This window comes from Phalangium opilio, unplaced genomic scaffold (genome assembly GCF_054372755.1).
Source record: "Phalangium opilio isolate 3A_F unplaced genomic scaffold, DU_Popi_V2 ptg000013l_1, whole genome shotgun sequence".
Taxonomy (NCBI): domain Eukaryota; kingdom Metazoa; phylum Arthropoda; class Arachnida; order Opiliones; family Phalangiidae; genus Phalangium; species Phalangium opilio.
The window spans coordinates 5,937,617-5,958,782 of record NW_028324148.1 but is presented as its reverse complement, the minus strand read 5'-3'; the positions used below and the strand labels follow the sequence as shown (position 1 = coordinate 5,958,782).

At 49.5% G+C, this 21,166-nt stretch overlaps 1 protein-coding gene and 52 non-coding genes across 53 annotated transcripts in view; all 53 read right to left on the bottom strand.

Annotated features, from left to right (window-relative positions):
- The window catches only part of LOC149707953 (sorting nexin-25-like), a 365,564-nt gene that overhangs the window by 316,610 nt on the left and 27,788 nt on the right, over nucleotides 1–21,166 (bottom strand). The gene's annotated exons all lie outside the window — the stretch shown is intronic.
- On the bottom strand, nucleotides 359–431 carry TRNAA-AGC (transfer RNA alanine (anticodon AGC)). The gene has a single exon. It is a non-coding gene; the product is annotated as a tRNA-Ala (tRNA).
- On the bottom strand, nucleotides 793–865 carry TRNAA-AGC (transfer RNA alanine (anticodon AGC)). Its single transcript has one exon. It is a non-coding gene; the product is annotated as a tRNA-Ala (tRNA).
- On the bottom strand, nucleotides 939–1,011 carry TRNAA-AGC (transfer RNA alanine (anticodon AGC)). Its single transcript has one exon. It is a non-coding gene; the product is annotated as a tRNA-Ala (tRNA).
- Nucleotides 1,230–1,302, bottom strand: TRNAA-AGC (transfer RNA alanine (anticodon AGC)). The gene has a single exon. It is a non-coding gene; the product is annotated as a tRNA-Ala (tRNA).
- Nucleotides 1,375–1,447, bottom strand: TRNAA-AGC (transfer RNA alanine (anticodon AGC)). The gene has a single exon. It is a non-coding gene; the product is annotated as a tRNA-Ala (tRNA).
- On the bottom strand, nucleotides 1,811–1,883 carry TRNAA-AGC (transfer RNA alanine (anticodon AGC)). Its single transcript has one exon. It is a non-coding gene; the product is annotated as a tRNA-Ala (tRNA).
- Nucleotides 1,956–2,028, bottom strand: TRNAA-AGC (transfer RNA alanine (anticodon AGC)). Its single transcript has one exon. It is a non-coding gene; the product is annotated as a tRNA-Ala (tRNA).
- TRNAA-AGC (transfer RNA alanine (anticodon AGC)) lies at nucleotides 2,101–2,173 on the bottom strand. The gene has a single exon. It is a non-coding gene; the product is annotated as a tRNA-Ala (tRNA).
- Nucleotides 2,391–2,463, bottom strand: TRNAA-AGC (transfer RNA alanine (anticodon AGC)). Its single transcript has one exon. It is a non-coding gene; the product is annotated as a tRNA-Ala (tRNA).
- Nucleotides 2,536–2,608, bottom strand: TRNAA-AGC (transfer RNA alanine (anticodon AGC)). Its single transcript has one exon. It is a non-coding gene; the product is annotated as a tRNA-Ala (tRNA).
- TRNAA-AGC (transfer RNA alanine (anticodon AGC)) lies at nucleotides 2,827–2,899 on the bottom strand. The gene has a single exon. It is a non-coding gene; the product is annotated as a tRNA-Ala (tRNA).
- TRNAA-AGC (transfer RNA alanine (anticodon AGC)) lies at nucleotides 2,972–3,044 on the bottom strand. The gene has a single exon. It is a non-coding gene; the product is annotated as a tRNA-Ala (tRNA).
- On the bottom strand, nucleotides 3,406–3,478 carry TRNAA-AGC (transfer RNA alanine (anticodon AGC)). The gene has a single exon. It is a non-coding gene; the product is annotated as a tRNA-Ala (tRNA).
- TRNAA-AGC (transfer RNA alanine (anticodon AGC)) lies at nucleotides 3,552–3,624 on the bottom strand. The gene has a single exon. It is a non-coding gene; the product is annotated as a tRNA-Ala (tRNA).
- TRNAA-AGC (transfer RNA alanine (anticodon AGC)) lies at nucleotides 3,843–3,915 on the bottom strand. The gene has a single exon. It is a non-coding gene; the product is annotated as a tRNA-Ala (tRNA).
- On the bottom strand, nucleotides 3,988–4,060 carry TRNAA-AGC (transfer RNA alanine (anticodon AGC)). Its single transcript has one exon. It is a non-coding gene; the product is annotated as a tRNA-Ala (tRNA).
- On the bottom strand, nucleotides 4,424–4,496 carry TRNAA-AGC (transfer RNA alanine (anticodon AGC)). The gene has a single exon. It is a non-coding gene; the product is annotated as a tRNA-Ala (tRNA).
- TRNAA-AGC (transfer RNA alanine (anticodon AGC)) lies at nucleotides 4,569–4,641 on the bottom strand. Its single transcript has one exon. It is a non-coding gene; the product is annotated as a tRNA-Ala (tRNA).
- On the bottom strand, nucleotides 4,714–4,786 carry TRNAA-AGC (transfer RNA alanine (anticodon AGC)). Its single transcript has one exon. It is a non-coding gene; the product is annotated as a tRNA-Ala (tRNA).
- On the bottom strand, nucleotides 5,004–5,076 carry TRNAA-AGC (transfer RNA alanine (anticodon AGC)). Its single transcript has one exon. It is a non-coding gene; the product is annotated as a tRNA-Ala (tRNA).
- TRNAA-AGC (transfer RNA alanine (anticodon AGC)) lies at nucleotides 5,149–5,221 on the bottom strand. Its single transcript has one exon. It is a non-coding gene; the product is annotated as a tRNA-Ala (tRNA).
- TRNAA-AGC (transfer RNA alanine (anticodon AGC)) lies at nucleotides 5,439–5,511 on the bottom strand. Its single transcript has one exon. It is a non-coding gene; the product is annotated as a tRNA-Ala (tRNA).
- TRNAA-AGC (transfer RNA alanine (anticodon AGC)) lies at nucleotides 5,584–5,656 on the bottom strand. The gene has a single exon. It is a non-coding gene; the product is annotated as a tRNA-Ala (tRNA).
- On the bottom strand, nucleotides 5,874–5,946 carry TRNAA-AGC (transfer RNA alanine (anticodon AGC)). The gene has a single exon. It is a non-coding gene; the product is annotated as a tRNA-Ala (tRNA).
- Nucleotides 6,019–6,091, bottom strand: TRNAA-AGC (transfer RNA alanine (anticodon AGC)). Its single transcript has one exon. It is a non-coding gene; the product is annotated as a tRNA-Ala (tRNA).
- Nucleotides 6,310–6,382, bottom strand: TRNAA-AGC (transfer RNA alanine (anticodon AGC)). The gene has a single exon. It is a non-coding gene; the product is annotated as a tRNA-Ala (tRNA).
- Nucleotides 6,746–6,818, bottom strand: TRNAA-AGC (transfer RNA alanine (anticodon AGC)). Its single transcript has one exon. It is a non-coding gene; the product is annotated as a tRNA-Ala (tRNA).
- TRNAA-AGC (transfer RNA alanine (anticodon AGC)) lies at nucleotides 6,891–6,963 on the bottom strand. Its single transcript has one exon. It is a non-coding gene; the product is annotated as a tRNA-Ala (tRNA).
- TRNAA-AGC (transfer RNA alanine (anticodon AGC)) lies at nucleotides 7,036–7,108 on the bottom strand. Its single transcript has one exon. It is a non-coding gene; the product is annotated as a tRNA-Ala (tRNA).
- On the bottom strand, nucleotides 7,327–7,399 carry TRNAA-AGC (transfer RNA alanine (anticodon AGC)). The gene has a single exon. It is a non-coding gene; the product is annotated as a tRNA-Ala (tRNA).
- TRNAA-AGC (transfer RNA alanine (anticodon AGC)) lies at nucleotides 7,618–7,690 on the bottom strand. The gene has a single exon. It is a non-coding gene; the product is annotated as a tRNA-Ala (tRNA).
- On the bottom strand, nucleotides 7,764–7,836 carry TRNAA-AGC (transfer RNA alanine (anticodon AGC)). The gene has a single exon. It is a non-coding gene; the product is annotated as a tRNA-Ala (tRNA).
- TRNAA-AGC (transfer RNA alanine (anticodon AGC)) lies at nucleotides 7,909–7,981 on the bottom strand. Its single transcript has one exon. It is a non-coding gene; the product is annotated as a tRNA-Ala (tRNA).
- On the bottom strand, nucleotides 8,636–8,708 carry TRNAA-AGC (transfer RNA alanine (anticodon AGC)). Its single transcript has one exon. It is a non-coding gene; the product is annotated as a tRNA-Ala (tRNA).
- On the bottom strand, nucleotides 8,781–8,853 carry TRNAA-AGC (transfer RNA alanine (anticodon AGC)). The gene has a single exon. It is a non-coding gene; the product is annotated as a tRNA-Ala (tRNA).
- On the bottom strand, nucleotides 8,926–8,998 carry TRNAA-AGC (transfer RNA alanine (anticodon AGC)). The gene has a single exon. It is a non-coding gene; the product is annotated as a tRNA-Ala (tRNA).
- On the bottom strand, nucleotides 9,071–9,143 carry TRNAA-AGC (transfer RNA alanine (anticodon AGC)). Its single transcript has one exon. It is a non-coding gene; the product is annotated as a tRNA-Ala (tRNA).
- TRNAA-AGC (transfer RNA alanine (anticodon AGC)) lies at nucleotides 9,361–9,433 on the bottom strand. The gene has a single exon. It is a non-coding gene; the product is annotated as a tRNA-Ala (tRNA).
- Nucleotides 9,506–9,578, bottom strand: TRNAA-AGC (transfer RNA alanine (anticodon AGC)). Its single transcript has one exon. It is a non-coding gene; the product is annotated as a tRNA-Ala (tRNA).
- TRNAA-AGC (transfer RNA alanine (anticodon AGC)) lies at nucleotides 9,796–9,868 on the bottom strand. Its single transcript has one exon. It is a non-coding gene; the product is annotated as a tRNA-Ala (tRNA).
- On the bottom strand, nucleotides 9,941–10,013 carry TRNAA-AGC (transfer RNA alanine (anticodon AGC)). The gene has a single exon. It is a non-coding gene; the product is annotated as a tRNA-Ala (tRNA).
- On the bottom strand, nucleotides 10,232–10,304 carry TRNAA-AGC (transfer RNA alanine (anticodon AGC)). The gene has a single exon. It is a non-coding gene; the product is annotated as a tRNA-Ala (tRNA).
- Nucleotides 10,668–10,740, bottom strand: TRNAA-AGC (transfer RNA alanine (anticodon AGC)). The gene has a single exon. It is a non-coding gene; the product is annotated as a tRNA-Ala (tRNA).
- TRNAA-AGC (transfer RNA alanine (anticodon AGC)) lies at nucleotides 10,813–10,885 on the bottom strand. Its single transcript has one exon. It is a non-coding gene; the product is annotated as a tRNA-Ala (tRNA).
- TRNAA-AGC (transfer RNA alanine (anticodon AGC)) lies at nucleotides 10,958–11,030 on the bottom strand. Its single transcript has one exon. It is a non-coding gene; the product is annotated as a tRNA-Ala (tRNA).
- TRNAA-AGC (transfer RNA alanine (anticodon AGC)) lies at nucleotides 11,249–11,321 on the bottom strand. The gene has a single exon. It is a non-coding gene; the product is annotated as a tRNA-Ala (tRNA).
- On the bottom strand, nucleotides 11,540–11,612 carry TRNAA-AGC (transfer RNA alanine (anticodon AGC)). Its single transcript has one exon. It is a non-coding gene; the product is annotated as a tRNA-Ala (tRNA).
- TRNAA-AGC (transfer RNA alanine (anticodon AGC)) lies at nucleotides 11,686–11,758 on the bottom strand. Its single transcript has one exon. It is a non-coding gene; the product is annotated as a tRNA-Ala (tRNA).
- Nucleotides 11,831–11,903, bottom strand: TRNAA-AGC (transfer RNA alanine (anticodon AGC)). The gene has a single exon. It is a non-coding gene; the product is annotated as a tRNA-Ala (tRNA).
- On the bottom strand, nucleotides 13,428–13,500 carry TRNAA-AGC (transfer RNA alanine (anticodon AGC)). The gene has a single exon. It is a non-coding gene; the product is annotated as a tRNA-Ala (tRNA).
- On the bottom strand, nucleotides 15,631–15,703 carry TRNAA-AGC (transfer RNA alanine (anticodon AGC)). Its single transcript has one exon. It is a non-coding gene; the product is annotated as a tRNA-Ala (tRNA).
- On the bottom strand, nucleotides 17,709–17,781 carry TRNAA-AGC (transfer RNA alanine (anticodon AGC)). Its single transcript has one exon. It is a non-coding gene; the product is annotated as a tRNA-Ala (tRNA).

Genomic DNA, 21,166 nt, shown 5'->3' with positions numbered 1-21,166 from the left:
CTCTCGCTTGAAGGGTTTGGACACTCATAAATTTTAATTCAGCCGCTTTACGAATGATAAATTTCGATTGGAGGCGCCGGGCATCGATCCCGGTACCTCTCGCATGCTAAGCGAGCGCTCTATCATCTGAACTACTCCCCCTCCCCTGTAGTTTGAAGGGTTTGGACACTCATAAATTTAATTTCAGCCGCGTTACGAATGATAAATTTCGATTGGAGGCGCCGGGCATCGATCCCGGTACCTCTCGCATGCTAAGCGAGCGCTCTACCATCTGGACTACGCCCCCTCCCCTGTAGTTTGAAGGGTTTGGACACTCATAAATTTTAATTCAGCCGCTTTACGAATGATAAATTTCGGTTGGAGGCGCCGGGCATCGATCCCGGTACCTCTCGCATGCTAAGCGAGCGCTCTACCATCTGAGCTACGCCCCCTTCCCTGCAGTTTGAAGGGTTTGGACACTCATAAATTTAATTTCAGCCGCTTTACGAATGATAAATTTCGATTGGAGGCGCCGGGCATCGATCCCGGTACCTCTCGCATGCTAAGCGAGCGCTCTACCATCTGGACTACGCCCCCTCCCCTGTGGTTTGAAGGGTTTGGACACTCATAAATTTAATTTCAGCCGCTTTAAGAATGATAAATTTCGATTGGAGGCGCCGGGCATCGATCCCGGTACCTCTCGCTTGCTAAGCGAGCGCTCTACCATCTGAGCTAGGCCCCTCCCCTGCAGTTTGAAGGGTTTGGACACTCATAAATTTAATTTCAGCCGCTTTACGAATGATAAACTTCGATTGGAGAAGCCGGGCATCGATCCCGGTACCTCTCGCATGCTAAGCGAGCGCTCTACCATCTGAGCTACGCCCCCTTCCACTGTCGTTTGAAGGGTTTGGACACTCATAAATTTAATTTCAGCCGCTTTACGAATGATAAATTTCGATTGGAGGCGCCGGGCATCGATCCCGGTACCTCTCGCATGCTAAGCGAGCGCTCTACCATCTGAGCTACGCCCACTTCCACTCTCGCTTGAAGGGTTTGGACACTCATAAATTTTAATTCAGCCGCTTTACGAATGATAAATTTCGATTGGAGGCGCCGGGCATCGATCCCGGTACCTCTCGCATGCTAAGCGAGCGCTCTATCATCTGAACTACTCCCCCTCCCCTGTAGTTTGAAGGGTTTGGACACTCATAAATTTAATTTCAGCCGCGTTACGAATGATAAATTTCGATTGGAGGCGCCGGGCATCGATCCCGGTACCTCTCGCATGCTAAGCGAGCGCTCTACCATCTGAGCTACGCCCCCTCCCCTGCAGTTTGAAGGGTTTGGACACTCATAAATTTAATTTCAGCCGTTTTAAGAATGATAAATTTCGATTGGAGGCGCCGGGCATCGATCCCGGGACCTCTCGCATGCTAAGCGAGCGCTCTACCAACTGAGCTACGCCCCCTCCCCTGCAGTTTGAAGGGTTTGTACACTCATAAATTTAATTTCAGCCGCTTTACGAATGATAAACTTCGATTGGAGGCGCCGGGCATCGATCCCGGTACCTCTCGCATGCTAAGCTAGCGCTCTACCTTCTGAGCTACGCCCCCTTCCACTGTCGTTTGAAGGGTTTGGACACTCATAAATTTAATTTCAGCCGCTTTACGAATGATAAATTTCGATTGGAGGCGCCGGGCATCGATCCCGGTACCTCTCGCATGCTAAGCGAGCGCTCTACCATCTGGACTACGCCCCCTCCCCTGTAGTTTGAAGGGTTTGGACACTCATAAATTTTAATTCAGCCGCTTTACGAATGATAAATTTCGGTTGGAGGCGCCGGGCATCGATCCCGGTACCTCTCGCATGCTAAGCGAGCGCTCTACCATCTGAGCTACGCCCCCTTCCCTGCAGTTTGAAGGGTTTGGACACTCATAAATTTAATTTCAGCCGCTTTACGAATGATAAACTTCGATTGGAGGCGCCGGGCATCGATCCCGGTACCTCTCGCATGCTAAGCGAGCGCTCTACCATCTGAGCTACGCCCCCTCCCCTGCAGTTTGAAGGGTTTGGACACTCATAAATTTAATTTCAGCCGTTTTAAGAATGATAAATTTCGATTGGAGGCGCCGGGCATCGATCCCGGGACCTCTCGCATGCTAAGCGAGCGCTCTACCAACTGAGCTACGCCCCCTCCCCTGCAGTTTGAAGGGTTTGTACACTCATAAATTTAATTTCAGCCGCTTTACGAATGATAAACTTCGATTGGAGGCGCCGGGCATCGATCCCGGTACCTCTCGCATGCTAAGCTAGCGCTCTACCATCTGGACTACGCCCCCTCCCCTGTAGTTTGAAGGGTTTGGACACTCATAAATTTTAATTCAGCCGCTTTACGAATGATAAATTTCGGTTGGAGGCGCCGGGCATCGATCCCGGTACCTCTCGCATGCTAAGCGAGCGCTCTACCATCTGAGCTACGCCCCCTCCCCTGCAGTTTGAAGGGTTTGGACACTCATAAATTTAATTTCAGCCGCTTTACGAATGATAAATTTCGATTGGAGGCGCCGGGCATCGATCCCGGTACCTCTCGCATGCTAAGCGAGCGCTCTACCATCTGAGCTACGCCCACTTCCACTCTCGCTTGAAGGGTTTGGACACTCATAAATTTTAATTCAGCCGCTTTACGAATGATAAATTTCGATTGGAGGCGCCGGGCATCGATCCCGGTACCTCTCGCATGCTAAGCGAGCGCTCTATCATCTGAACTACTCCCCCTCCCCTGTAGTTTGAAGGGTTTGGACACTCATAAATTTAATTTCAGCCGCGTTACGAATGATAAATTTCGATTGGAGGCGCCGGGCATCGATCCCGGTACCTCTCGCATGCTAAGCGAGCGCTCTACCATCTGAGCTACGCCCCCTTCCCTGCAGTTTGAAGGGTTTGGACACTCATAAATTTAATTTCAGCCGCTTTACGAATGATAAACTTCGATTGGAGGCGCCGGGCATCGATCCCGGTACCTCTCGCATGCTAAGCGAGCGCTCTACCATTTGAGCTACGCCCCCTTCCCTGCAGTTTGAAGGGTTTGGACACTCATAAATTTAATTTCAGCCGCTTTACGAATGATAAATTTCGATTGGAGGCGCCGGGCATCGATCCCGGTACCTCTCGCATGCTAAGCGAGCGCTCTACCATCTGGACTACGCCCCCTCCCCTGTGGTTTGAAGGGTTTGGACACTCATAAATTTAATTTCAGCCGCTTTAAGAATGATAAATTTCGATTGGAGGCGCCGGGCATCGATCCCGGTACCTCTCGCTTGCTAAGCGAGCGCTCTACCATCTGAGCTAGGCCCCTCCCCTGCAGTTTGAAGGGTTTGGACACTCATAAATTTAATTTCAGCCGCTTTACGAATGATAAACTTCGATTGGAGAAGCCGGGCATCGATCCCGGTACCTCTCGCATGCTAAGCGAGCGCTCTACCATCTGAGCTACGCCCCCTTCCACTGTCGTTTGAAGGGTTTGGACACTCATAAATTTAATTTCAGCCGCTTTACGAATGATAAATTTCGATTGGAGGCGCCGGGCATCGATCCCGGTACCTCTCGCATGCTAAGCGAGCGCTCTACCATCTGAGCTACGCCCACTTCCACTCTCGCTTGAAGGGTTTGGACACTCATAAATTTTAATTCAGCCGCTTTACGAATGATAAATTTCGATTGGAGGCGCCGGGCATCGATCCCGGTACCTCTCGCATGCTAAGCGAGCGCTCTATCATCTGAACTACTCCCCCTCCCCTGTAGTTTGAAGGGTTTGGACACTCATAAATTTAATTTCAGCCGCGTTACGAATGATAAATTTCGATTGGAGGCGCCGGGCATCGATCCCGGTACCTCTCGCATGCTAAGCGAGCGCTCTACCATCTGAGCTACGCCCCCTCCCCTGCAGTTTGAAGGGTTTGGACACTCATAAATTTAATTTCAGCCGTTTTAAGAATGATAAATTTCGATTGGAGGCGCCGGGCATCGATCCCGGGACCTCTCGCATGCTAAGCGAGCGCTCTACCAACTGAGCTACGCCCCCTCCCCTGCAGTTTGAAGGGTTTGTACACTCATAAATTTAATTTCAGCCGCTTTACGAATGATAAACTTCGATTGGAGGCGCCGGGCATCGATCCCGGTACCTCTCGCATGCTAAGCTAGCGCTCTACCTTCTGAGCTACGCCCCCTTCCACTGTCGTTTGAAGGGTTTGGACACTCATAAATTTAATTTCAGCCGCTTTACGAATGATAAATTTCGATTGGAGGCGCCGGGCATCGATCCCGGTACCTCTCGCATGCTAAGCGAGCGCTCTACCATCTGGACTACGCCCCCTCCCCTGTAGTTTGAAGGGTTTGGACACTCATAAATTTTAATTCAGCCGCTTTACGAATGATAAATTTCGGTTGGAGGCGCCGGGCATCGATCCCGGTACCTCTCGCATGCTAAGCGAGGGCTCTACCATCTGAGCTACGCCCCCTTCCCTGCAGTTTGAAGGGTTTGGACACTCATAAATTTAATTTCAGCCGCTTTACGAATGATAAACTTCGATTGGAGGCGCCGGGCATCGATCCCGGTACCTCTCGCATGCTAAGCGAGCGCTCTACCATCTGAGCTACGCCCCCTCCCCTGCAGTTTGAAGGGTTTGGACACTCATAAATTTAATTTCAGCCGTTTTAAGAATGATAAATTTCGATTGGAGGCGCCGGGCATCGATCCCGGGACCTCTCGCATGCTAAGCGAGCGCTCTACCAACTGAGCTACGCCCCCTCCCCTGCAGTTTGAAGGGTTTGTACACTCATAAATTTAATTTCAGCCGCTTTACGAATGATAAACTTCGATTGGAGGCGCCGGGCATCGATCCCGGTACCTCTCGCATGCTAAGCTAGCGCTCTACCATCTGGACTACGCCCCCTCCCCTGTAGTTTGAAGGGTTTGGACACTCATAAATTTTAATTCAGCCGCTTTACGAATGATAAATTTCGGTTGGAGGCGCCGGGCATCGATCCCGGTACCTCTCGCATGCTAAGCGAGCGCTCTACCATCTGAGCTACGCCCCCTCCCCTGCAGTTTGAAGGGTTTGGACACTCATAAATTTAATTTCAGCCGTTTTAAGAATGATAAATTTCGATTGGAGGCGCCGGGCATCGATCCCGGGACCTCTCGCATGCTAAGCGAGCGCTCTACCAACTGAGCTACGCCCCCTCCCCTGCAGTTTGAAGGGTTTGTACACTCATAAATTTAATTTCAGCCGCTTTACGAATGATAAACTTCGATTGGAGGCGCCGGGCATCGATCCCGGTACCTCTCGCATGCTAAGCTAGCGCTCTACCATCTGGACTACGCCCCCTCCCCTGTAGTTTGAAGGGTTTGGACACTCATAAATTTTAATTCAGCCGCTTTACGAATGATAAATTTCGGTTGGAGGCGCCGGGCATCGATCCCGGTACCTCTCGCATGCTAAGCGAGCGCTCTACCATCTGAGCTACGCCCCCTTCCCTGCAGTTTGAAGGGTTTGGACACTCATAAATTTAATTTCAGCCGCTTTACGAATGATAAATTTCGATTGGAGGCGCCGGGCATCGATCCCGGGACCTCTCGCATGCTAAGCGAGCGCTCTACCATCTGAGCTACGCCCCCTCCCCTGCAGTTTGAAGGGTTTGGACACTCATAAATTTAATTTCAGCCGCTTTACGAATGATAAATTTCGATTGGAGGCGCCGGGCATCGATCCCGGTACCTCTCGCATGCTAAGCGAGCGCTCTACCATCTGGACTACGCCCCCTCCCCTGTAGTTTGAAGGGTTTGGACACTCATAAATTTTAATTCAGCCGCTTTACGAATGATAAATTTCGGTTGGAGGCGCCGGGCATCGATCCCGGTACATCTCGCATGCTAAGCGAGCGCTCTACCATCTGAGCTACGCCCCCTTCCCTGCAGTTTGAAGGGTTTGGACACTCATAAATTTAATTTCAGCCGCTTTACGAATGATAAATTTCGATTGGAGGCGCCGGGCATCGATCCCGGGACCTCTCGCATGCTAAGCGAGCGCTCTACCATCTGAGCTACGCCCCCTCCCCTGCAGTTTGAAGGGTTTGTACACTCATAAATTTAATTTCAGCCGCTTTACGAATGATAAACTTCGATTGGAGGCGCCGGGCATCGATCCCGGTACCTCTCGCATGCTAAGCTAGCGCTCTACCATCTGAGCTACGCCCCCTTCCACTGTCGTTTGAAGGGTTTGGACACTCATAAATTTAATTTCAGCCGTTTTAAGAATGATAAATTTCGATTGGAGGCGCCGGGCATCGATCCCGGGACCTCTCGCATGCTAAGCGAGCGCTCTACCAACTGAGCTACGCCCCCTCCCCTGCAGTTTGAAGGGTTTGTACACTCATAAATTTAATTTCAGCCGCTTTACGAATGATAAACTTCGATTGGAGGCGCCGGGCATCGATCCCGGTACCTCTCGCATGCTAAGCTAGCGCTCTACCTTCTGAGCTACGCCCCCTTCCACTGTCGTTTGAAGGGTTTGGACACTCATAAATTTAATTTCAGCCGCTTTACGAATGATAAATTTCGATTGGAGGCGCCGGGCATCGATCCCGGTACCTCTCGCATGCTAAGCGAGCGCTCTACCATCTGGACTACGCCCCCTCCCCTGTAGTTTGAAGGGTTTGGACACTCATAAATTTTAATTCAGCCGCTTTACGAATGATAAATTTCGGTTGGAGGCGCCGGGCATCGATCCCGGTACCTCTCGCATGCTAAGCGAGCGCTCTACCATCTGAGCTACGCCCCCTTCCCTGCAGTTTGAAGGGTTTGGACACTCATAAATTTAATTTCAGCCGCTTTACGAATGATAAATTTCGATTGGAGGCGCCGGGCATCGATCCCGGTACCTCTCGCATGCTAAGCGAGCGCTCTACCATCTGAGCTACGCCCCCTTCCCTGCAGTTTGAAGGGTTTGGACACTCATAAATTTAATTTCAGCCGTTTTAAGAATGATAAATTTCGATTGGAGGCGCCGGGCATCGATCCCGGGACCTCTCGCATGCTAAGCGAGCGCTCTACCATCTGAGCTACGCCCCCTCCCCTGCAGTTTGAAGGGTTTGTACACTCATAAATTTAATTTCAGCCGCTTTACGAATGATAAACTTCGATTGGAGGCGCCGGGCATCGATCCCGTTACCTCTCGCATGCTAAGCTTGCGCTCTACCATCTGAGCTACGCCCCCTTCCACTGTCGTTTGAAGGGTTTGGACACTCATAAATTTAATTTCAGCCGTTTTACGAATGATAAACTTCGATTGGAGGCGCCGGGCATCGAACCCGGTACCTCTCGCATGCTAAGCGAGCGCTCTACCATCTGAGCTACGCCCACTTCCACTCTCGCTTGAAGGGTTTGGACACTCATAAATTTTAATTCAGCCGCTTTACGAATGATAAATTTCGATTGGAGGCGCCGGGCATCGATCCCGGTACCTCTCGCATGCTAAGCGAGAGCACTACCATCTGAGCTACGCCCCCTCCCCTGTAGTTTGAAGGGTTTGGACACTCATAAATTTAATTTCAGCCGCTTTACGAATGATAAACTTCGATTGGAGGCGCCGGGCATCGATCCCGGTACCTCTCGCATGCTAAGCGAGCGCTCTACCATCTGAGCTACGCCCCCTTCCTATCTCGTTTGAAGGGTTTGGAAACTCATAAATTTAATTTCAGCCGCTTTACGAATGATAAATTTCGATTGGAGGTGCCGGGCATCGATCCCGGTACCTCTCGCATGCTAAGCGAGCGCTCTACCATCTGAGCTACGCCCCCTCCCCGGCAGTTTGAAGGGTTTGGACACTCATAAATTTAATTTCAGCCGCTTTACGAATGATAAACTTCGATTGGAGAAGCCGGGCATCGATCCCGGTACCTCTCGCATGCTAAGCGAGCGCTCTACCATCTGAGCTACGCCCCCTTCCACTGCCGTTTGAAGGGTTTGGACACTCATAAATTTAATTTCAGCCGCTTTACGAATGATAAATTTCGATTGGAGGCGCCGGGCATCGATCCCGGTACCTCCCGCATGCTAAGCGAGCGCTCTACCATCTGAGCTACGCCCACTTCCACTTTCGCTTGAAGGGTTTGGACACTCATAAATTTTAATTCAGCCGCTTTACGAATGATAAATTTCGATTGGAGGCGCCGGGCATCGATCCCGGTACCTCTCGCAGGCTAAGCGAGCGCTCTACCATCTCGACTACACCCCCTCCCCTGCAGTTTGAAGGGTTTGGACACTCATAAATTTAATTTCAGCCGCTTTACGAATGATAAATTTCGATTGGAGGCGCCGGGCATCGATCCCGGTACCTCTCGCATGCTAAGCGAGCGCTCTACCATCTGGACTACGCCCCCTCCCCTGTAGTTTGAAGGGTTTGGACACTCATAAATTTTAATTCAGCCGCTTTACGAATGATAAATTTCGGTTGGAGGCGCCGGGCATCGATCCCGGTACCTCTCGCATGCTAAGCGAGCGCTCTACCATCTGAGCTACGCCCGTTCTTCTGTAGTTTGAAGGGTTTGGACACTCATAAATTTTAATTCAGCCGCTTTACGAATGATAAATTTCGATTGGAGGCGCCGGGCATCGATCCCGGTACCTCTCGCATGCTAAGCGAGCGCTCTACCATCTGAGCTACGCCCCCTCCCCTGCAGTTTGAAGGGTTTGGACACTCATAAATTTAATTTCAGCCGTTTTAAGAATGATAAATTTCGATTGGAGGCGCCGGGCATCGATCCCGGGACCTCTCGCATGCTAAGCGAGCGCTCTACCAACTGAGGTACGCCCCCTCCCCTGCAGTTTGAAGGGTTTGTACACTCATAAATTTAATTTCAGCCGCTTTACGAATGATAAACTTCGATTGGAGGCGCCGGGCATCGATCCCGGTACCTCTCGCATGCTAAGCGAGCGCTCTACCATCTGAGCTACGCCCCCTCCCCTGCAGTTTGAAGGGTTTGGACACTCATAAATTTAATTTCAGCCGTTTTAAGAATGATAAATTTCGATTGGAGGCGCCGGGCATCGATCCCGGGACCTCTCGCATGCTAAGCGAGCGCTCTACCAACTGAGCTACGCCCCCTCCCCTGCAGTTTGAAGGGTTTGTACACTCATAAATTTAATTTCAGCCGCTTTACGAATGATAAACTTCGATTGGAGGCGCCGGGCATCGATCCCGGTACCTCTCGCATGCTAAGCTAGCGCTCTACCATCTGGACTACGCCCCCTCCCCTGTAGTTTGAAGGGTTTGGACACTCATAAATTTTAATTCAGCCGCTTTACGAATGATAAATTTCGGTTGGAGGCGCCGGGCATCGATCCCGGTACCTCTCGCATGCTAAGCGAGCGCTCTACCATCTGAGCTACGCCCCCTTCCCTGCAGTTTGAAGGGTTTGGACACTCATAAATTTAATTTCAGCCGCTTTACGAATGATAAATTTCGATTGGAGGCGCCGGGCATCGATCCCGGGACCTCTCGCATGCTAAGCGAGCGCTCTACCATCTGAGCTACGCCCCCTCCCCTGCAGTTTGAAGGGTTTGGACACTCATAAATTTAATTTCAGCCGCTTTACGAATGATAAATTTCGATTGGAGGCGCCGGGCATCGATCCCGGTACCTCTCGCATGCTAAGCGAGCGCTCTACCATCTGGACTACGCCCCCTCCCCTGTAGTTTGAAGGGTTTGGACACTCATAAATTTTAATTCAGCCGCTTTACGAATGATAAATTTCGGTTGGAGGCGCCGGGCATCGATCCCGGTACCTCTCGCATGCTAAGCGAGCGCTCTACCATCTGAGCTACGCCCCCTTCCCTGCAGTTTGAAGGGTTTGGACACTCATAAATTTAATTTCAGCCGCTTTACGAATGATAAATTTCGATTGGAGGCGCCGGGCATCGATCCCGGGACCTCTCGCATGCTAAGCGAGCGCTCTACCATCTGAGCTACGCCCCCTCCCCTGCAGTTTGAAGGGTTTGTACACTCATAAATTTAATTTCAGCCGCTTTACGAATGATAAACTTCGATTGGAGGCGCCGGGCATCGATCCCGGTACCTCTCGCATGCTAAGCTAGCGCTCTACCATCTGAGCTACGCCCCCTTCCACTGTCGTTTGAAGGGTTTGGACACTCATAAATTTAATTTCAGCCGTTTTAAGAATGATAAATTTCGATTGGAGGCGCCGGGCATCGATCCCGGGACCTCTCGCATGCTAAGCGAGCGCTCTACCAACTGAGCTACGCCCCCTCCCCTGCAGTTTGAAGGGTTTGTACACTCATAAATTTAATTTCAGCCGCTTTACGAATGATAAACTTCGATTGGAGGCGCCGGGCATCGATCCCGGTACCTCTCGCATGCTAAGCTAGCGCTCTACCTTCTGAGCTACGCCCCCTTCCACTGTCGTTTGAAGGGTTTGGACACTCATAAATTTAATTTCAGCCGCTTTACGAATGATAAATTTCGATTGGAGGCGCCGGGCATCGATCCCGGTACCTCTCGCATGCTAAGCGAGCGCTCTACCATCTGGACTACGCCCCCTCCCCTGTAGTTTGAAGGGTTTGGACACTCATAAATTTTAATTCAGCCGCTTTACGAATGATAAATTTCGGTTGGAGGCGCCGGGCATCGATCCCGGTACCTCTCGCATGCTAAGCGAGCGCTCTACCATCTGAGCTACGCCCCCTTCCCTGCAGTTTGAAGGGTTTGGACACTCATAAATTTAATTTCAGCCGCTTTACGAATGATAAATTTCGATTGGAGGCGCCGGGCATCGATCCCGGTACCTCTCGCATGCTAAGCGAGCGCTCTACCATCTGAGCTACGCCCCCTTCCCTGCAGTTTGAAGGGTTTGGACACTCATAAATTTAATTTCAGCCGTTTTAAGAATGATAAATTTCGATTGGAGGCGCCGGGCATCGATCCCGGGACCTCTCGCATGCTAAGCGAGCGCTCTACCATCTGAGCTACGCCCCCTCCCCTGCAGTTTGAAGGGTTTGTACACTCATAAATTTAATTTCAGCCGCTTTACGAATGATAAACTTCGATTGGAGGCGCCGGGCATCGATCCCGTTACCTCTCGCATGCTAAGCTTGCGCTCTACCATCTGAGCTACGCCCCCTTCCACTGTCGTTTGAAGGGTTTGGACACTCATAAATTTAATTTCAGCCGTTTTACGAATGATAAACTTCGATTGGAGGCGCCGGGCATCGAACCCGGTACCTCTCGCATGCTAAGCGAGCGCTCTACCATCTGAGCTACGCCCACTTCCACTCTCGCTTGAAGGGTTTGGACACTCATAAATTTTAATTCAGCCGCTTTACGAATGATAAATTTCGATTGGAGGCGCCGGGCATCGATCCCGGTACCTCTCGCATGCTAAGCGAGAGCACTACCATCTGAGCTACGCCCCCTCCCCTGTAGTTTGAAGGGTTTGGACACTCATAAATTTAATTTCAGCCGCTTTACGAATGATAAACTTCGATTGGAGGCGCCGGGCATCGATCCCGGTACCTCTCGCATGCTAAGCGAGCGCTCTACCATCTGAGCTACGCCCCCTTCCTATCTCGTTTGAAGGGTTTGGAAACTCATAAATTTAATTTCAGCCGCTTTACGAATGATAAATTTCGATTGGAGGTGCCGGGCATCGATCCCGGTACCTCTCGCATGCTAAGCGAGCGCTCTACCATCTGAGCTACGCCCCCTCCCCTGCAGTTTGAAGGGTTTGGACACTCATAAATTTAATTTCAGCCGCTTTACGAATGATAAACTTCGATTGGAGAAGCCGGGCATCGATCCCGGTACCTCTCGCATGCTAAGCGAGCGCTCTACCATCTGAGCTACGCCCCCTTCCACTGCCGTTTGAAGGGTTTGGACACTCATAAATTTAATTTCAGCCGCTTTACGAATGATAAATTTCGATTGGAGGCGCCGGGCATCGATCCCGGTACCTCCCGCATGCTAAGCGAGCGCTCTACCATCTGAGCTACGCCCACTTCCACTTTCGCTTGAAGGGTTTGGACACTCATAAATTTTAATTCAGCCGCTTTACGAATGATAAATTTCGATTGGAGGCGCCGGGCATCGATCCCGGTACCTCTCGCAGGCTAAGCGAGCGCTCTACCATCTCGACTACACCCCCTCCCCTGCAGTTTGAAGGGTTTGGACACTCATAAATTTAATTTCAGCCGCTTTACGAATGATAAATTTCGATTGGAGGCGCCGGGCATCGATCCCGGTACCTCTCGCATGCTAAGCGAGCGCTCTACCATCTGGACTACGCCCCCTCCCCTATAGTTTGAAGGGTTTGGACACTCATAAATTTTAATTCAGCCGCTTTACGAATGATAAATTTCGGTTGGAGGCGCCGGGCATCGATCCCGGTACCTCTCGCATGCTAAGCGAGCGCTCTACCATCTGAGCTACGCCCGTTCTTCTGTAGTTTGAAGGGTTTGGACACTCATAAATTTTAATTCAGCCGCTTTACGAATGATAAATTTCGATTGCAGGCAACGGGCAGCGATCGCGGTACCTCTCGCATGCTAAGCGAACGCTCTACCATCTGAGCTACGCCCCCTCCCCTGCAGTTTGAAGGGTTTGGACACTCATAAATTTAATTTCAGCCGCTTTTTCGAATGATAAATTTCGATTGGAGGCGCCGGGCATCGATCCCGATACCTCTCGCATGCTAAGCGAGCGCTCTACCATCTGAGCTACGCCCACTTCCACTCTCGCTTGAAGGGTTTGGACACTCATAAATTTTAATTCAGCCGCTTTACGAATGATAAATTTCGATTGGAGGCGCCGGGCATCGATCCCGGTACCTCTCGCATGCTAAGCGAGCGCTCTACCATCTGGACTACGCCCCCTCCCCTGTAGTTTGAAGGGTTTGGACACCCATAAATTTTAATTCAGCCGCTTTACGAATGATAAATTTCGATTGGAGGCGCCGGGAATCGATCCCGGTACCTCTCGAAGCTAAGCGAGCGCTCTACCATCTGGACTACGCCCCCTCCCCTGCAGTTTGAAGGGTTTGGACACTCATATATTTAATTTCAGCCGCTTTACGAATGATAAATTTCGATTGGAGGCGCCGGGCATCGATCCCGGTACCTCTCGCATGCTAAGCGAGCGCTCTACCATCTGGACTACGCCCCCTCCCCTGTGGTTTGAAGGGTTTGGACACTCATAAATTTAATTTCAGCCGCTTTAAGAATGATAAATTTCGATTGGAGGCGCCGGGCATCGATCCCGGTACCTCTCGCTTGCTAAGCGAGCGCTCTACCATCTGAGCTAGGCCCCTCCCCTGCAGTTTGAAGGGTTTGGACACTCATAAATTTAATTTCAGCCGCTTTACGAATGATAAACTTCGATTGGAGAAGCCGGGCATCGATCCCGGTACCTCTCGCATGCTAAGCGAGCGCTCTACCATCTGAGCTACGCCCCCTTCCACTGTCGTTTGAAGGGTTTGGACACTCATAAATTTAATTTCAGCCGCTTTACGAATGATAAATTTCGATTCGAGGCGCCGGGCATCGATCCCAATACCTCTCGCATGCTAAGCGAGCGCTCTACCATCTGGACTGCGCCCCCTCACCTGTAGTTTGAAGGGTTTGGACACTCATAAATTTAATTTCAGCCGCTTTACGAAAGATAAATTGCGATTGAAGGTGCCGGGCATCGATCCCGGTACCTCTCGCATGCTAAGCGAGCGCTCTACCATCTGAGCTACGCTCCCTCCCCTGTAGTTTGAAGGGTTTTGACACTCATAAAATGAATTTCAGCTGCTTTACGAATGATTAATTTCGATAGGAGGCGCCGGGCATCGATCCCGGTACCTCTCGCATGCTAAGCGAGCGCTTTTTTTTCTATTTTATATAAAACAAAATTGATACAAACGTCAAAGTTAATCAATGCCACATTTTACAAATAAGCACTTATCGAACAATTATAACCAGTTTAAGAATTCTTTTATATGCTTTAACAAATGTTCATCACGATTCAATAACAAAAAATGGGAGCTGTAGGTGAGTCGTATTTCGCGTTTTAAAATGGCGTAACATCGTTTTTCTAAAATATTTAACGAGACTTTGGCAGTACTAATTAAAAAGGAACGTGCATTTAAAACCAGCCATTTAAAGAGTGACGTTAAGAAATGTACGAATTTCACCCGGGATTTAGGGCGAATGCCAGCCGAACAATGTTGAAAGACGATATAAGAGTCCCTACCGGGCGTACAACTGCCCAGCACACTGTCAAGGGCCAAGCCTAATTTAGTGACAATTAGGGACTGCCAGAGCGGAATCGAAAAGGGGCAGCGCAAGAAAATATGCTCTAAAGTTTCGGCAGTTTGAATGCAAAACACGCAAGTGGGGTTAGACGAAAGGCCGATGGCGAAAAGACGCTCAGACGTAAAGATAGCAACATGGTGCACATGCACACTTGAAGGTTGACGTCGCGATGAGAAGGACGAAGCAAAGACGAATGTAACGTTGACCAGGCAGGGCGAGGCAGGGGACCCCCAAATAAGCGGCGCCAGGCATGCTCACCTGGGGACTCAGCAACTGTGGTGAGCATATAACGACCGTAGATGACCTTGCTAGTCAGGGCAGTCAAGTCGAAATTCGCACCCGTATGATCGACTAACGTCACTCCGACCGTACGACAGAAACGGCTCCGCGACCGAACGCGAGAAAGCCAAGACTCCGGGAGAACAGATTGGAAATATTGAACCGCAGTTGTAAGCCACGACGGGCAAGGGGCGTCCGAAGCTAGCCCACACAGTTCAGCAATCGCGGGGCTGGGTAAAAAACCCGGAACCACTTCGTATGTAAAATCCCGTAAGCGATACAGACCGCGAGAAAGAAAAACCGCACGAGCACGCTGACTAAGTCCGGAGATGTCAATACGCAGGTTGAAGAATAAAACCGAATTTATTAAATCGGGCCGGTCCGGAAAATGGAGATTCTGAGTGGCACAGAATTCAGACCAAGCCAGCCAAAGCTCACGATACCGGGGTGAGAGCCTCGCGACATACGAGACAGGGGGCGTGGACTGCAAAATGTCAAATCCCGGGTCCGAGGCATGAAAAGAAGGACTCAACATATACTGAGCCAGTTCGTACGTACGTTGCGCGTCGGCGCCCGTAATATACCGTAACAGTTCTTGCAAGCGTGCATGCTAAGCGAGCGCTCTACCATCTGAGCCACGCCCCCTCCCCTGTAGTTTGAAGGGTTTGGACACTCCTAAATTGAATTTCAGCCGCTTTACGAATGATAAATTTCGATTGGAGGCGCCGGGCATCGATCCCGGTACCTCTCGTATGCTAAGCGAGCGGTCTACCATCTGAGCTACGCCCCCTCCCCGGTAGTTTGAAGGGTTTGGACACTCATAAATATAATTTCAGCCGCTTTACGAATGATAAATTTCGATTGAAGGCGCCGGGCATCGATCCCGGTACCTCTCGCATGCTAAGCGAGGGGTCTACCATCTGAGCTACGCCCCCTCCCCTGTAGTTTGAAGGGTTTGGACACTCATAAATTGAATTTCAGCCGTTTTACGAATGATAAATTTCGATTGGAGCCGCCGGGCATCGATCCCGGTACCTCTCGCATGCTAAGCGAGCGCTCTACCATCTGAGCTACGCCCCCTCCCCTGTAGTTTGAAGGGTTTTGACACTCATAAATTGAATTTCAGCTGCTTTACGAATGATTAATTTCGATAGGAGGCGCCGGGCATCGATCCCGGTACCTCTCGCATGCTAAGCGAGCGCTTTTTTTTCTATTTTATATAAAACAAAATTGATACAAACGTCAAAGTTAATCAATGCCACATTTTACAAATAAGCACTTATCGAACAATTATAACCAGTTTAAGAATTCTTTTATATGCTTTAACAAATGTTCATCACGATTCAATAACAAAAAATGGGAGCTGTAGGTGAGTCGTATTTCGCGTTTTAAAATGGCGTAACATCGTTTTTCTAAAATATTTAACGAGACTTTGGCAGTACTAATTAAAAAGGAACGTGCATTTAAAACCAGCCATTTAAAGAGTGACGTTAAGAAATGTACGAATTTCACCCGGGATTTAGGGCGAATGCCAGCCGAACAATGTTGAAAGACGATATAAGAGTCCCTACCGGGCGTACAACTGCCCAGCACACTGTCAAGGGCCAAGCCTAATTTAGTGACAATTAGGGACTGCCAGAGCGGAATCGAAAAGGGGCAGCGCAAGAAAATATGCACTAAAGTTTCGGCAGTTTGAATGCAAAACACGCAAGTGGGGTTAGACGAAAGGCCGATGGCGAAAAGACGCTCAGACGTAAAGATAGCAACATGGTGCACATGCACACTTGAAGGTTGACGTCGCGATGAGAAGGACGAAGCAAAGACGAATGTAACGTTGACCAGGCAGGGCGAGGCAGGGGACCCCCAAATAAGCGGCGCCAGGCATGCTCACCTGGGGACTCAGCAACTGTGGTGAGCATAAAACGACCGTAGATGACCTTGCTAGTCAGGGCAGTCAAGTCGAAATTCGCACCCGTATGATCGACTAACGTCACTCCGACCGTACGACAGAAACGGCGCCGCGACCGAACGCGAGAAAGCCAAGACTCCGGGAGAACAGATTGGATATATTGAACCGCAGTTGTAAGCCACGACGGGCAAGGGGCGTCCGAAGCTAGCCCACACAGTTCAGCAATCGCGGGGCTGGGTAAAAAACCCGGAACCACTTCGTATGTAAAATCCCGTAAGCGATACAGACCGCGAGAAAGAAAAACCGCACGAGCACGCTGACTAAGTCCGGAGATGTCAATACGCAGGTTGAAGAATAAAACCGAATTTATTAAATCGGGCCGGTCCGGAAAATGGAGATTCTGAGTGGCACAGAATTCAGACCAAGCCAGCCAAAGCTCACGATACCGGGGTGAGAGCCTCGCGACATACGAGGCAGGGAGCGTGCACTGCAAAATGTCAAATCCCGGAACCGAGGCATGAAAAGAAGGACTCAACATATACTGAGCCAGTTCGTACGTACGTTGCGCGTCGGCGCCCGTAATATACCGTAACAGTTCTTGCAAGCGTGCATGCTAAGCGAGCGCTCAACCATCTGAGCTACGCCTCCTCCCATCTGAGCTACGCCCCCTCCCCTGTAGTTTGAAGGGTTTGGACACTCCTAAATTGAATTTCAGCCGCTTTACGAATGATAAATTTCGATTGGAGCCGCCGGGCATCGATCCCGGTACCTCTCTTATACTAAGCGAGCGGTCTACCATCTGAGCTACGCCCCCTCCCCTGTAGTTTGAAGGGTTTGGACACTCATAAATTGAATTTCAGCCGCTTTACGAATGATAAATTTCGATTGAAGGCGCCGGGCATCGATCCCGGTACCTCTCACATGCTAAGCGAGGGGTCTACCATCTGAGCTACGCCCCCTCCCCTGTAGTTTGAAGGGTGTGGACACTCATAAATTGAATTTCAGCCGCTTTACGAATGATAAATTTCGATTGAAGGCGCCGGGCATCGATCCCGGTACCTCTCACATGCTAAGCGAGGGGTCTACCATCTGAGCTACGCCCCCTCCCCTGTAGTTTGAAGGGTTTGGACACTCATAAATTGAATTTCAGCCGCTTTACGAATGATAAATTTCGATTGGAGCCGCCGGGCATCGATCCCGGTACCTCTCGCATGCTAAGCGAGCGCTCTACCATCTGAGCTACGCCCCCTCCCCTGTAGTTTGAAGGGTTTTGACACTCATAAATTGAATTTCAGCTGCTTTACGAATGATTAATTTCGATTGGAGGCGCCGGGCATCGATCCCGGTACCTCTCGCATGCTAAGCGAGCGCTTTTTTTCTATTTTATATAAAACAAAATTGATACAAACGTCAAAGTTAATCAATGCCACATTTTACAAATAAGCACTTATCGAACAATTATAACCAGTTTAAGAATTCTTTTATATGCTTTAACAAATGTTCATCACGATTCAATAACAAAAAATGGGAGCTGTAGGTGAGTCGTAGTTCGCGTTTTAAAATGGCGTAACATCGTTTTTCTTAAATATTTAACGAGACTTTGGCAGTACTAATTAAAAAGGAACGTGCATTTAAAACCAGACATTTAAAGAGTGACGTTAAGAAATGTACGAATTTCACCCGGGATTTAGGGCGAATGCCAGCCGAACAATGTTGAAAGACGATATAAGAGTCCCTACCGGGCGTACAACTGCCCAGCACACTGTCAAGGGCCAAGCCTAATTTAGTGACAATTAGGGACTGCCAGAGCGGAATCGAAAAGGGGCAGCGCAAGAAAATATGCTCTTAAGTTTCGACAGTTTGAATGCAAAACACGCAAGTGGGGTTAGACGAAAGGCCGATGGCGAAAAGACGCTCAGACGTAAAGATAGCAACATGGTGCACATGCACCACTTGAAGGTTGACGTCGCGATGAGAAGGACGAAGCAAAGACGAATGTAACGTTGACCAGGCAGGGCGAGGCAGGGGACCCTCAAATAAGCGGCGCCAGGCATGCTCACCTGGGGACTCAGCAACTGTGGTGAGCGCAAAACGACCGTAGATGACCTTGCTAGTCAGGGCAGTCAAGTCGAAATTCGCACCCGTATGATCGACTAACGTCACTCCGACCGTACGACAGAAACGGCGCCGCGACCGAACGCGAGAAAGCCAAGACTCCGGGAGAACAGATTGGATATATTGAACCGCAGTTGTAAGCCCACACAGTTCAGCAATCGCGGGGCTGGGTAAAAAACCCGGAACCACTTCGTATGGAAAATCCCGTAAGCGATACAGACCGCGAGAAAGAAAAACCGCACGAGCACGCTGACTAAGTCCGGAGATGTCAATACGCGGGTTGAAGAATAAAACCGAATTTATTAAATCGGGCCGGTCCGGAAAATGGAGATTCTGAGTGGCACAGAATTCAGACCAAGCCAGCCAAAGCTCACGATACCGGGGTGAGAGCCTCGCGACATACGAGACAGGGGGCGTGGACTGCAAAATGTCAAATCCCGGGTCCGAGGCATGAAAAGAAGGACTCAACATATACTGAGCCAGTTCGTACGTACGTTGCGCGTCGGCGCCCGTAATATACCGTAACAGTTCTTGCAAGCGTGCATGCTAAGCGAGCGCTCTACCATCTGAGCCACGCCCCCTGTAGTTTGAAGGGTTTGGACACTCATAAATCGAATTTCAGCCGCTTTACGAATGATAAATTTCGATAGAAGGCGCCGGGCATCGATCCCGGTACCTCTCGCATGCTAAGCGAGGGGTCTACCATCTGAGCTACGCCCCCTCCCCTGTAGTTTGAAGGGTTTGAACACTCATAAATTTAATTTCAGCCGCTTTACGAATGATAAATTTCGATTGGAGGCGCCAGGCATCGATCCCTGTACCTCTCGCATGCTAAGCGAGCGCTCTACCATCTGAGCTACGCCCCCTTCTACATTATTTTGAAGGGTTTGGACACTCATTAATTTAATTTTTGCCGCTTTACGAATGATAAATTTCGATTGGAGGCGCCGGGTATCGATCCCGGTACCTCTCAAGTATATTTATAGTAGTTGGGATAGAGAGAGTACCAAAACGATCTGGCTTAATTAAGGCTAGACCACCTTGTTTTCTTTAAGATTACAAGAGGGTGGGTTCTCATCTACCGGCCCTCTAGTGTACCGAAATTTTGTTAGTATAGCCAGGATCTACAGTCCTTTACTTTTAGTCCTCATCCTACTTCAGCATAAACGTACCTAACATAACTCAAAAACTTGGAAAGAAAATTGTGTGGGTTTTAATTAGGTATTGGATCATTGCAATTTTCGATAACTAGTTATAAAATAAAAGGTCCTTTCTTGTTGAGTACATTGCACGGGTGTTACGGGGTGTTTTGTTTATGATTTATTAGCCTTGAGTATGAGTTCTGTAGTCCACTGGTTTCAAGCTTCGTTATAAGGAGTGGAATCATAAATTGCACTACAAAAGTTTGTTTTCAAATGATGCGTACGAATGAGTTTTTAAAACAATATTTGATTCTTATTTTTAGATACAGAAAAAAGACTTATGAAGCGATTTATTTAATCAATAAATTACTTTAATTTCATTATATCAAGTTATAATAGCAACAATTAAATGATGCCCTATTATAGATGTGCAAAGAAACAAGTAAGGCAAAGTACTAAACTTTATCTATATCTTAAAATATGGCGAGCCAAAGCGGACAAAATTCGAAATTCGCTCTCCCTCCTTAGATATTTCGCGATCTCCCTCCTTATAATACCCTCGCTCCCTCTCTTTAAACCTCGCACCCTCCCTTCAAAACCTTCCCTCTCTTTCAAAACCTCGCTCCCTCCCTTCAAAACCTTCCCTCTCTTTCAAAACCTCGCACTCCCTCTTTTTAATACCCTCGCTCCCTCTCTTTAAACCTCGCTCCCTCCCTTCAAAACCTTCCCTCTCTTTCTAAACCTCGCTCTCCCTCCTTATAATACCCTCGCTCCCTCTCTTTAAACCTCGCTCCCTCCCTGCAAAACCTTCCCTCTCTTTCTAAAACTCGCTCCCTCTCTTTAAACCTCGCTCCCTCCCTTCAAAACCTTCCCTCTCTTTCAAAACCTCGCACTCCCTCTTTTTAATACCCTCGCTCCCTCTCTTTAAACCTCGCTCCCTCCCTTCAAAACCTTCCCTCTCTTTCTAAACCTCGCTCTCCCTCCTTATAATACCCTCGCTCCCTCTCTTTAAACCTCGCTCCCTCCCTGCAAAACCTTCCCTCTCTTTCTAAAACTCGCTCCCTCTCTTTAAACCTCGCTCCCTCCCTTCAAAACCTTCCCTCTCTTTCTAAACCTCGCTCTCCCTCCTTATAATACCCTCGCTCTCCCTCTTTATAATACCCTCGCTCCCTCTCTTTAAACCTCGCTCCCTCTCCTTATAAAAGCCTCGCTCTCCTTCCTTATAATACCCTCGCTCCCTCTCCATATAAAAGCCTCGCTCCCTCTCCTTATAAAAGCCTCGCTCTCCCTCCTTATAATACCCTCGCTCCCTCTCCTTATAAAAGCTTCGCTCCCTCTCCTTATAAAAGCTTCGCTCCCTCTCCTTATAAAAGCTTC